Below are 12,789 nucleotides of genomic sequence, written 5' to 3'. Positions count from 1 at the left end.
GGCTGCGAGCAGCAAAGAAAGAGGTTTGTGTTATGTAAAATGGATGCCTTATCCATTTTCCCATAATGGATGCCATATCCAACCCATTTACCATTAGGGGTCTGTGATTGTTACAGCAAAGGAAAAGAAGGAATAATCTGAAGCCTCCTGTCCTGTAATAAAATTAGCGGGCACCCACCTATTCACAGGCACCAAGAAACTACAAGACTGTGTAGCTGATCTGAGCACGAGCAGGATGAAAATATATCGAAACAATCTGGACATTCCAAATATTCTTCGGGAATGCAATATAGAGTAAAACTTGATGACATTGCTCAAACATTGCTGCTCCTTTTAACTAATTTCAGGCCTGGCAGCTGAATGTAAACACATCACCACAACGGGCTGCAACTGCCTTCTGATCCGGCAATGCTGGGGGTTTAGAGATGACACCCAAACCCGCCGGCTGGCTGAACACCCAGAACAGTAGAATATTAAAATGGTGCAAAATTGTTCACACCATGATCGATGCCCAGGTTTACACTTCAGCAATAAGAGACAGTTGCACTGAATCTATCATATGAATATGCTCAGCTGAGCAGGGCCCCTTCACAGAACAATAGATCAGTGACTGGGACAACGGTCAGGAGGACGCTTAGTCTTTTATACTTTATATTTAACTTAGCAGAAGCACCAGATACTACAATAAACAAGTCGGGCCCAGGCTGGGATAGCTTGGCAAACAAGGCAACCTACCACCTCTCCTCGACCTGTGTAGGAAAGTGAGTTTCTGTTGAAGTAACCCCTTACCGATTTTTTGCCAGATTTCTGATGCACTTTGACTTGATGTGCCCTGGATCCCTGCCAATCAGGTTCCCAGGGCCTGTCTTTGTTACGAAAATGGTACCGTTGTACCCCCAATGGGCACCTCTTTGATCACATGTAAGTCCCTTGTAAAAGTTGGAGTTCTGGACTTTTAATTACTGTCCAGAGGTGTCAGGGACAACACCCGAAGACCCCTGAGTTCTACCTGTCTCGGTGCACAAATGAACAGAAACACGGGCTTCTCGATGGTGGCGTCAAAGACCAAAGGTTTATTACTGCAGGGACACAGAAGTCACAGAAACTACACACGGGCAGATTCTAGGAGCCTGTTCGAATTGCATTAAGTGGTTGCTCCTTAAATACAGAATATTTAGCTGGGGGCAACATTCTCCACATACTAGTGTGTTTCTCAAACTTTATGTCCTAAACAATAAATATTTGGCGTTACACAGGAATCGTCAACAATATCTGATGTCAAAACATTTCGAATGAGAGGTTCCCACTGTTCCATCATAATCCCATGTCATCTTTACATTCAAGAGCCGGACCGCCTCATCGTAAATTTCGTTACCTCCCCCTAATAAAGGCCCAGAAGGAAAGGAGCAGAGCCAGGTGCAGAGATAGAAAAACAGGATAAGAGATGTTTGTGGGTCGTAAATGGGCAAGGCTACCAGCTTCGGCCGCCTAATCATGATCAGGCCAACGAACACGAGAACCAGTATAGCAGGACTGGCCTCGGGCAGAGGAGACAGCTTCTGCCGAGTCATGCGGCCACAGCGTTTCTGTCCTAAGGTGCACGTGTCACTAGCAAGGTGAATCGCCGGCTAAAGCCCACGTGTCTTTATGTGAAATGAAGTGATCAGAGGTCATTGCGTGTCCATTGACTATGTGAGGGCAAGGAAACAAGATGGATGCCATGATCTAAAATGGATGCCATCGGTGTATCGGAAATGTGGTTATAACAGGAGTGCTCTTGCTCGTAGCATAGCGAAAACACCAGGATATACTAAATGGATCATTTGCGGTTCATCGGTATCAAAATTATGAATTTACGACAATGTTGAAAACACGGGTTCAAATCGTCACGGAACCTCAGACCCTCCTTTTGCCCTTACATAGGCAATTACTCAGTCTATGTTAGAATCTATCTCGATGTTCATTAGGTCAGTGACATGTTGTTGCATCACCATCCTTTCTCGTACCTTGTCTCCAAATACAGGCGGTTTTCTAAGACAGGTTGCAGCACAGAGGCTACACAAAGCGGGACCACATTGGATAATAAGGCAGCACGAGAATAGGAATACTAAGATAATACCAACGACCATCAGAACCTTCCATCCCCACGCTGATAGTAGAGTCCAGAGCCATTCCATTAAGGACCAGTTTCCCTTGTCTGCATGGATAGAGTCGGAAATTTTGTGAAGCTTAGAGATCGCTTCATACACTGTCGGAGCATTATTGGGGATAAAAACACAGCAGCTCGATTACATCATTCTGCATACCCCACCTCGATCTGCAAGTATTTCGTCAAGAACCATACGATTCTGTAACGTCATGAGACGATCCGCCTGAAGCTCAGCTGTTAAATTACTAAGGGCACCCGCAGTTTCTGTAATAGTAGATTCAACTACCCGTGTTAGCTGACGTAGATTTCTACTATTGGCCATAGGCCCCCAGAATGGAAGGAAACCTTTGAAAAAGTCTCCGGCTTCCTGAACAGCGGTATCTTCTTTGCTGAAAACACCTCTTGCTACTCTGGTCTTGTGATAATCTGGGGAAGCAGTGTATGTTGGAGGCAATAGTCGAGCAATATAACATGAACCCGAAAAGTCAGCAGGCAACCATGTATATGCCCTATCCTGACAAATGAAGTAGGTACCCTTAGCAGTTAGAAAGGCAGGGGAAGAGTTAGACGGATACACATAAGTCTCAACGCAGTCACTCTTCCCTAGCCGAGCTCTTGGATTTCTCCCATTACCTTGCAAACAGACTTGACCTCGGTGAGGCACGACCCAAACTGGAGTGGAGCTCTTACGCTTGCTTTCACCCAAACTAATGCGATACTCTGTAGAATTCCAACTCAGATATACTCGTAGTTCATCTCTAGGATAAGATGGGGTGTTATTGACGTCTTTAATCATGTCAATGATTCCCTTGACTAAAGCTTTATTACCGGAGTTATATTTAGCGGAACGTGGTGGACGCGGGGGATAGGTCTCTAGGGCATAAACAAATATAGTCTGAAAGGCCTGAAATGATCCATTATAGCTGAAAGGCAAGACCAGATAGGGAATGCCTTTATCCATAGTGTGTGGTATCAGACCACATACCCAGCAGTCTGTTGTGTTAACTACCAGCTGGTGTTGATGCAAGAGCTGTACAAAAGTGTTGTTTATGAATTCTGAGCGTCGAGCTTGCTCGTGTTCAGGAAACGGATGAAAGGAATGATAAGAAGCAATAGTAGTAGAAACAGGATCAAGGGGAGGTACTGTAGTTGTTATCGGTGCAAAAATCAAATGGATGCCAAAGACGATTCCACCCACCAACATTATTAAAACGATTAAAAACATAATTGCACATTGCATCATAAAACATTTGTTATGAAGAATCTTGTTAAGTCTATTTCTGCGAACATAAATTACATTCTCTCGGTGCAGCCCAGGAAGCTCCATCTTCTACAACCGCTCGCGACCACTGATGGTATGTACGTAGTTGAAAATGCCTCTACCAGCCCTGGGAGTTCCCAGAACTAACAGAAAGACCGACCTTGTGTCTGGCCCCCGCAGATTCAACTAGGCACAAAGCCACGACCCTACGGCTACCCAGACGGCAAGTTATTAAGCACAATAGAAATATACAGAGAAATGCAAAATGTTTAGCAAACTTCCTGGCTGGAGGCAATGTATCAGAGCAAAAATGATTAAAAATAGGCAGTTTCCTGCTTTATTTGTCCTTAAATTGAGAACGTAGGTTGTATCTCAGTTTTCCTGGTGTAGTTTGATCCGGAAATAGATTATTTTCAGCAGGAGTAACAATGTTCGGGTTCGCAGATGGCAAGTGTTCGTTTGATGCAGAGGACAAATGCTCAGTGTTCAGAGGAGCAGTTTCAGAAGGGGAGTCAGAGTTCGGTGAATCAGTTATCAATTCTGCATCGCTGAAAGGGACATATCTAGGAACTGGTTCGGTTTCAGAGGCACCAATTCCTTTTCTCACCCAGTTATCATAAGGGAGTGGAAGGGGTACACGCTTAGTATGCGTCGCGTGGACCCAATTTTTTCTACCAGCCACACGTACAGCAGTCCTCGTTGCCAACAGCACCTGGAATGGTCCAACGAACTTGGGTTGAAGATTTCTGGTCCGTCCAAAGTTCCTTATAACGACAAAGTCTCCGGGTTTCAGCTGATGACCTGGACTTTCCGGAGGCTTTGGCAATGCATCGAAAACCTGTTGGTGAATGAGACTCAATTTAGCAGTCAAGTCAAAAAGGTAATCGATTAACATTGGGTATTCCAGCTGCCTAAATTCCCTAGGCCTTGGTACCCCCCAAATATTAGCAGGGCGACCGAACACAATCTCATAGGGACTAAGCCCTACTCGGGAATGCACAGTCGCTCTTGTGGATAACAGGGCCAAAGGTAAGGCATCTGGCCAGGACAAGCCCGTGGAGGCTTGTATCTTAGCCAGTTTAAGCTTGAGGGTTCCATTGTAGCCTTCAACTAAACCTGCTGACTGGGGGTGATTCGCACTGTGGAACTTTTGTTTTATCCCTAAGCCTGCACACACACTTTGCATAACTTTCCCTACGAATTCACTTCCATTATCTGACCATACAATCCGTGGCATGCCGAACCTGGGGAAGTATTCTTTTAGGAGAATTTTGGCAGTGGACAGGGCAGTATTGTCTTTGAGTGGATATGCTTCGATCCACCTTGAAGAAGCACAGACTACCACCAGGATGTACTTAAGGTTATTGCATCGATCCATGTGAATGAAATCTAACTGAATCACTTCAAAGGGGCAAGAAGGAGGAGCGAAGTGACCAGCAGGTGTGGGGGTTCCCTTGCCAGGATTATGCATCAGGCATATCATGCAGTTTCTCACCACTCTTTCTGCACACTTACTAATTCCATCATTCTTCCAGACTGGAGCCAACATCTTACAAATCCCTTTAGAACTGATGTGCGCTGCTCCATGCGCCATCGTTACTACCGCAAGCACATACGCATCAGGCAACATCCAACGCTGTTGTTCCGTCAAATCAATCCAACATCCATTTGAGTCCAATTTACCCGTTTTCTCTTTCCATGCAAGTTTTTCCTCTTCAGTCGCTTCTTCCTGAATCATTCTCACACTTTCCATTGTGTCCTCACACATTCCCGAATCAGTAACCCATCTTGCAGACGTTGCAACATACTTCCCACTCATCGGATTCCTAGCTGTCTGTTTTGCTGTCTCATCAGCAAAGGCATTTCCTCGACCAACATCATCCGTGATTGCTCGATGAGCACTGCACTTTACAATTACAACTTCCATTGGTAAGGTTAGAGATTCCAACAAGTCATTAACTAGCTGACCATGCTGGATCTTAGTCCCATGGGACGTAATAAAACCTCTTTCCTTCCACAATCGGCCAAAACTATGGGCTACGCCAAACGCGTACTGACTATCTGTGAACACATTCACTCTCTTTCCCTTAGCTAAAACACACGCTCTAGTCAATGCAATTAATTCTGCAGCTTGGGCAGAATTCTGACTCACTCTTGCAGTCTCCACAATCGTACTCAAAGTCGTTACTGCATAGGCAGCTGTTACATCACCATTCTCCAATTTAAAACAAGACCCGTCAACATACAACGTGCCATCTGGATCTGACAACGGAGTATCTTTTAGATCAATTCGTCCTTTTGTCTCTTCCTCAGTTCTAAAACAACAGTCATGTGGTTCAGAATCACTCGACTCCTGACTAGTCGGCAACAATGTTGCTGGATTCAATACATTGCATCTTTTGAACTGAATATGACTCGCTAACAGTGTCAGCTCATAACCTGATAATCTAGCACTGGTAAGATGCTGCGTCTTTGTTTGGTTCATGAGTGTATCCACGGCATGTGGAACCATGACCACTAGCATGTTGTTCATGACCAAACCAGCAGATTGTCGAATGGACGCTGCAGCTGCCGCTGTAGCTCTCAAGCAACTAGGCAACGCTCTGGCTACTGGATCTAATGTTGATGAAAAATACGCACAAGGGCGTTGTTTATCACCAAATTGTTGCGTCAAGACACTCAACGCGCAACCTTCTCTTTCGTGAACATAGAGTGTAAATGGCTTACTGTAGTCAGGTGTACCCAACACAGGAGCTGAACATAGTGCGTTTCATAACTCAGAAAAGCTTTGCTGAAATTCGTCAGACCATGGCACTGGATTCGGAACACCTTTCCCAGTCAAAGCCACCAACGGTTTTGCCAAGAGAGAAAATTTGGGATCCATTGCCTGCAGTATGAAGTAATACCCAAAAACGCACGCACTTCTCTCTGTGTGCTAGGAACATTCATCTGCGTAATTGCTTTTATTCTCTCTGGGGTCAACCTTCTTCCCTCCTTTGACAAGAGATGACCTAGGTAGGTCACTTCTTGGCAACAGTATTGCATTTTGGAAGGTGACACCTTGTGATTCAAATCAGACAAATGATGCAATAAGGAAATTGTAGCTGCTTTGCAAGTTTCCTTGTCATCGGCAGCCACTAGAAGATAATCGACATATTGCACTAAGGCAGAACCAGGAGGAAGTACAAAAGAATCTAACTGACTTTTTAATGCCTGACTGTAAATGGATGGGCTTTCACAATAGCCTTGTGGAGCACGTTTAAACCTGAAGCTTTGTCCTCCTAGAGAGAAGCCGAAAATATCTCTGCTTTCCTCGGCTATCGGAATGCTGAAAAAGGCATTCTTCAAGTCAATCACTGAGAACCACGTGGCTGTAGCAGGAATCAACGTTAACAATGCAGTAATGTCTGGAACCACAGGAAACTGTGGAATCACAATTTTGTTAACCTCTCTAAGGTCAATTACAAATCTGTAGACTGGAGGTTTTGAGGGATCAGTGCGTTTCAGAATAGGCAGTACAGGGCTATTACAGACATTTCCTCTAGTTTCCTCTATCACGTCTTTCTTGATCAAATCTTGCACTATCAATAGGAGCGCACGCTCACCTTCACTAGAAATTTTGTATTGTGGGATTCGTGGAAATTTGACATTTGCCTTCAAAGTCACTACATATGGTGGGATTTCCAAAAGACCTACATCGTTAGGACCAGTCGCCCAAAGAGTATCAGGGAGAGAACGCAGCTCCAGTGGGAGCGCATTCATTGACAAATACATCGGGGAGATGATTCTCTTACCTAATGTAAGCTGTACTCCTGAAGGAGAACAGTACAATGTCGCATATAGGCGTTTTAACAAGTCTAAACCAAGCAGATTTTCATTACAACCAGTCGTCAAAATCAAGGGTGCTTTCAATTGACGAGGCCCAACAGAAATAGACAAAGGACCAGAAACAGGGTTGTGAACAGGGGTGCCTGAAAAACCTACAGAAACATTTGTTAAGCCGGACAAAGGTGCGCCAGGGAGTTTTGCATGAATGATAGAACTTTTTGCTGCACCAGTATCCAACAGAAACGGTTCGACTACACCTGATGTGGCTACTGCGACATAAGGCCCACTCTGGTCTACTGGAACTGATACTACTCCCTCTCTCTGTCCAAGGCTGTCCTAGTACTCGTTTTGCTGAAATTCCTCACCAACTTCACAGTAATCTTCAACATGATACTGTTGAGATCTAGCTGGCTGTGTAGACTGACCATTTCGTTGATCAAAATAATTAGAAGGGCGATCATTCGTTTGTGGAGGCATAGCACCTCGTCCTCGACCTCTAGAATTTTGCATAGAACCACCACGACCTCTCTGAGCTGCAGCAGCATTATTTTGTGCCAATACCGGACACTCATTCTTGTAATGACCTTCCTTCTTGCAATAGGCACATTGATTCCATTGGTATTGCGGTCTCTGTGAACCATAGTCGGTCCTCTGATATGACCCTTGCTGTGTATTCGTTTGATTCATGCGAGGCAGATATGCTTGTTGCAAAAGGACTTTAGTTTTTAAATCTTTCGTTTTCTTATCTGATTTTTCCTTCTCTTCTTTATCCCTATTTTCATAGTACTGGGCAGTTGCAAGTATCTGTGCAGTCGTAGAGACAGCCCACGCACTTTCAGAATTCTTTAATTTATTACTAAGCTCTGGTAACAGATTGTGCACAAATTTATCAACAAATAATCTCTGGCCTCCTTCCGTGCTCATATCCTGACCACTGTGATCTACGAAAGTTTCCTCGAATCTAGTGAAAAAGTCGGAGACGCTTTCGTCTTTCTTCTGCCTGCATGCGGACAACTTGTCCCAGTTAACGCGCAATGCTGGCATCAGAGTTTTCAATAAATCGATTATTCTACCGGGCAAATTAGCAATTAAAGGTTCAGGTTTAGAACCCCCAATTTGTTGATTATATGCCGCAATAATAGCTGCCCAATCACCACCTAGAGCAACTGGATGATTTTCTCTACGAATTTTAGCCCAGATTGGTTGCGGTACTACATTACCAAATAGCACATCAATGTCCGCTAGATTCATTACGCAAGCTTCAACCGTCTGAGCCAACTCTTTGTAATATCCGGCGGGATTTTTACGCGGATCTGGCAAGGCCTGTTTTACTGCTAACACTTCAGCTCGCTTCCACGGAATGTGTATCCACACTCTCTGGAATTGCGCTGGAGCGGCTGCAATACCACTCACTGCATCAGCTTGCACAGCGTCGCGCCATATTGGCGGAACCTCCCTCATAGGGTATTGGCGACCTTTATTTGCGCTACCCTTCTCTAAATCTCTTGGTGAACGGAGGGAAGGATCAACCCTAAAATCTAAAATCAGTTCCATTGCTTCTTTTATTTCCTGGCCAACTATCATACCTGCAGCAAATTTTTGTTGAATATGAATTAATTCGTCTGGAACTTGTTCAGAATCATTCTCATCCCATTCCTCACGCAATAGGGAACACATAACGTCAAACACATAGCGTTGTGTCGGTTCATTCCATTGCATAAATGTATCTAATACATCTCGTACACTATACCTTCCAACTTTCGAAATCCACCTGAGAGCAGTGGAATCTAATATTCCTCGTTCTTCAATATTAGGAAGCTGACTACGTCTCTGAACAGATTCAGAGGCAGGACTTTTAATCAGAGTTTTGTAGAAAGGAGAGAGAATATTAGAGACAGATTCAGTGATTCTCCGACGAACAGAAAGCGGAGTCATATAGCTAGAGGAAGTTTGAAGTAGAGTGGTAGTTGGGACAGAAGAGACAGCAACAGTAGGTGTAGGAGGCAAAGTAGCTTGCGAAACAACAGGTATTAGCGGTACAGCCATAGGCAAAGGAGCTGGCAACCCTGGAAGAGGGGGTGCCGGAGGAACATTGATAAGCACAGGGAGTGCAGGAGCTTGATTTAGGGGAGCAGGAGCAGGTATACCAGGCTGTCCAGCAACCGGTAACACAACATTCGGCAGAGGTGGAGCCGTAGCACCCTGTGCATACGTTGGAGGTGACCTTAACAAGTAAGACCACAGAGGATCATTTTCAGAATCCTCCACTATCTTAGTTGTACTCGATGGCAAAGCAGGGTAGCACTTGTCTATCGCTAAATTACGCTCTCTATCGGCTACCTCTATCGCTTTCTCAGATTCATTAAGTTGCAGCTGCTTAGCAGACTGTTCTAAAGTCAACTCTTGTTCTTTTTGTTCTTTCTTCAACTTTTTAGTCTCTCTCTGTTTGGATTCTTTTCGCCAACAACGGAAAGAATCAAACATTGCAGGCCGGGCTTTCTTTTTAAACAACTTTCTTTCTAGATTATCGAGAATTTCAGGTTCAAAACTACCATGTAGTGGCCAACTAAGGACACCATCTTTCTCCGTATAGCGGATCCATACCTCGTTATAAGAGATAGGGCCCACACCAAACTTGCAATAAAGATCATAAAGAGGAGTTCCAATCGGAGGAACCGAACACGAGTCCTCCAACCGGGAATCCCTGTTGCAACCAAAACATGAAAACATACAACTTTTCCGACTTACCATTTTATAAACCCGGAACACAGAACAAACACAAACAACAGTGCGCACTCGAACTTAGGCCTACCAAAGTGAACAAATGTATCGATACCCAGACTAAACCAAAAGATTATCGTAACTAGAACAACCAGTGATAATCTTACAAAACCAAACCAAACCAAGGAACTAAAAGGATTATCCAAACCCTTACGAAGTAACCAAACAACTAGCAACCACTTAATACTTAACTGAGGTACTGAAGACGTCACCAAGGAGAAACCCGTCACGTCTCGCTGTACTAAGGTCTGCACCTCGGGTCCAAGACAGGGCGACGGTCAAGGCAACGGACCACTGCAGCCGTCCGAACGGGAACCCTCGTGGAAGAGAACGTCAGGCCACTTTTGCGATATGCCGGGATCGATGAAGTGGGGCGCCTCCCTCCGGAATCTTCACACGAAGCTTCTCGAACTCTTCAGGCTTTTGGACCGGTACCGAATGACGTCGCCACACGTTGGGCGCCAATTGGAGTTCTGGACTTTTAATTACTGTCCAGAGGTGTCAGGGACAACACCCGAAGACCCCTGAGTTCTACCTGTCTCGGTGCACAAATGAACAGAAACACGGGCTTCTTGATGGTGGCGTCAAAGACCAAAGGTTTATTACTGCAGGGACACAGAAGTCACAGAAACTACACACGGGCAGATTCTAGGAGCCTGTTCGAATTGCATTAAGTGGTTGCTCCTTAAATACAGAATATTTAGCTGGGGGAAACATTCTCCACATACTAGTGTGTTTCTCAAACTTTATGTCCTAAACAATAAATATTTGGCGTTACACAGGAATCGTCAACAATATCTGATGTCAAAACATTTCGAATGAGAGGTTCCCACTGTTCCATCATAATCCCATGTCATCTTTACATTCAAGAGCCGGACCGCCTCATCGTAAATTTTGTTACCTCCCCCTAATAAAGGCCCAGAAGGAAAGGAGCAGAGCCAGGTGCAGAGATAGAAAAACAGGATAAGAGATGTTTGTGGGTCGTAAATGGGCAAGGCTACCAGCTGCGGCCGCCTAATCATGATCAGGCCAACGAACACGAGAACCAGTATAGCAGGACTGGCCTCGGGCAGAGGAGACAGCTTCTGCCGAGTCATGCGGCCACAGCGTTTCTGTCCTAAGGTGCACGTGTCACTAGCAAGGTGAATCGCCGGCTAAAGCCCACGTGTCTTTATGTGAAATGAAGTGATCAGAGGTCATTGCGTGGCCATTGACTATGTGAGGGCAAGGAAACAAGATGGATGCCATGATCTAAAATGGATGCCATCGGTGTATCGGAAATGTGGTTATAACAGGAGTGCTCTTGCTAGTAGCATAGCGAAAACACCAGGATATACTAAATGGATCATTTGCGGTTCATCGGTATCAAAATTATGAATTTACGACAATGTTGAAAACACGGGTTCAAATCGTCACGGAACCTCAGAGTTACCATGGGTACCAAGGGCACTGTGACCAAGGTAGGCCTCTATCGGCTGCAGCACATATTATGCCACCCTTAGAGGTCCTGTACCTCAACATACACTCAATGCCATTGCAGGCTGCGTGTTTTGGTGCAGAGAAAAGTGAAGAGTTGACATGGCACACATACCTGTGTTCCATGCCTGCAACTCACTGCCTATGGTATGGGTAAGACACCCTTCTAGCATGGTGCACTATAACACTGGGAAGGGTACAGTTGCATGAGCACTGTACCCCTACAGTGCCTATGTCCATTCTTAGGCATTGTAAGTGCAGTAAAACATAAAGACTATATGGTCTGGAAGTTTGTCATTATGAACTCCACAGAACTATAATAAATGTACTGAATTATGGGAAGTTTGGTAGAAACCTTCTCAGCATAATAACCCCACACTGATGCCAGTGTGGGATTTAATATACAATGCACTCAGAGGGCATCTTAGAGATGACCCCTGAAAAACAACCGGCCCTGACTGATAAACACCAGCCTGCCACCATGAGACAAGTTTCTGGACCCCTGGGGTGGGAGCCTTCGCTCCCTGAGCCAAGAAACAAAGCCTTTCCTGGGCAAAGGTGTTCACACCTCCCCCAGGTAAGGAAGAGCAATGTGTGGCAGGGGAGCTTCACATGCCTTGGTGCCTTTGCAATGCGACCCTCAGCCTCTCCCGCTATAAGGAGCAGGCCTCCTTTCTGTCTTACCCCATTTTCGGCATGAAGACAGGCAGGAAAAATTAATACAGTCCAGAAGGTGTGCCAATCTCTACCAATCCCACCCTTCAAGTAGAGGAGGCGCGGTGAAGCCCACTCTTCAGTGCCTGCCATCTTGAAGATGGCAAACACTCTCCAATCAAGCTTAAAGATTGTGCCCACTCCCCCACGTGGTGTGAGCACACCAAGGGTGTAGTCACCCTAAGGTCCGTAGCCCATTGGCTACTGACCTTAAGACCCCAAAACGCCCCATAAATACAGTATTTAGGGGGCAGCCCTTAACCCAGAAGGCAGATTCCCGCAACCTACAAAGCAGAAGGATGAAAGAAGACGCACAGCAGAGGAGAATGCAGAGAAGAAGTGACTTGGCCCCAGCCCTACAGGCCAGTCTGCTGTTTCCAGAGATCCTACTCCAAAAAAGCACCTTGTCCTACAGTCAGCGACCTCCAGAACTCTTGGGAGGACCGACTGCCTTCAACAAAGACTGGATCTCCTGTGAACAGCAGCTCTGTTCAATAGAATCTTCAAAGAAAGACCCGACGCCTGGAACCACCACTGCACCCGTCGCCTGCGGCCCTAGTCCAAGTGGTTCACCGATCCC

Source organism: Lissotriton vulgaris, chromosome 5, assembly GCF_964263255.1.
Source record: "Lissotriton vulgaris chromosome 5, aLisVul1.2, whole genome shotgun sequence".
Classification (NCBI taxonomy): domain Eukaryota; kingdom Metazoa; phylum Chordata; class Amphibia; order Caudata; family Salamandridae; genus Lissotriton; species Lissotriton vulgaris.
Note: the sequence above shows the minus strand (reverse complement) of the source record.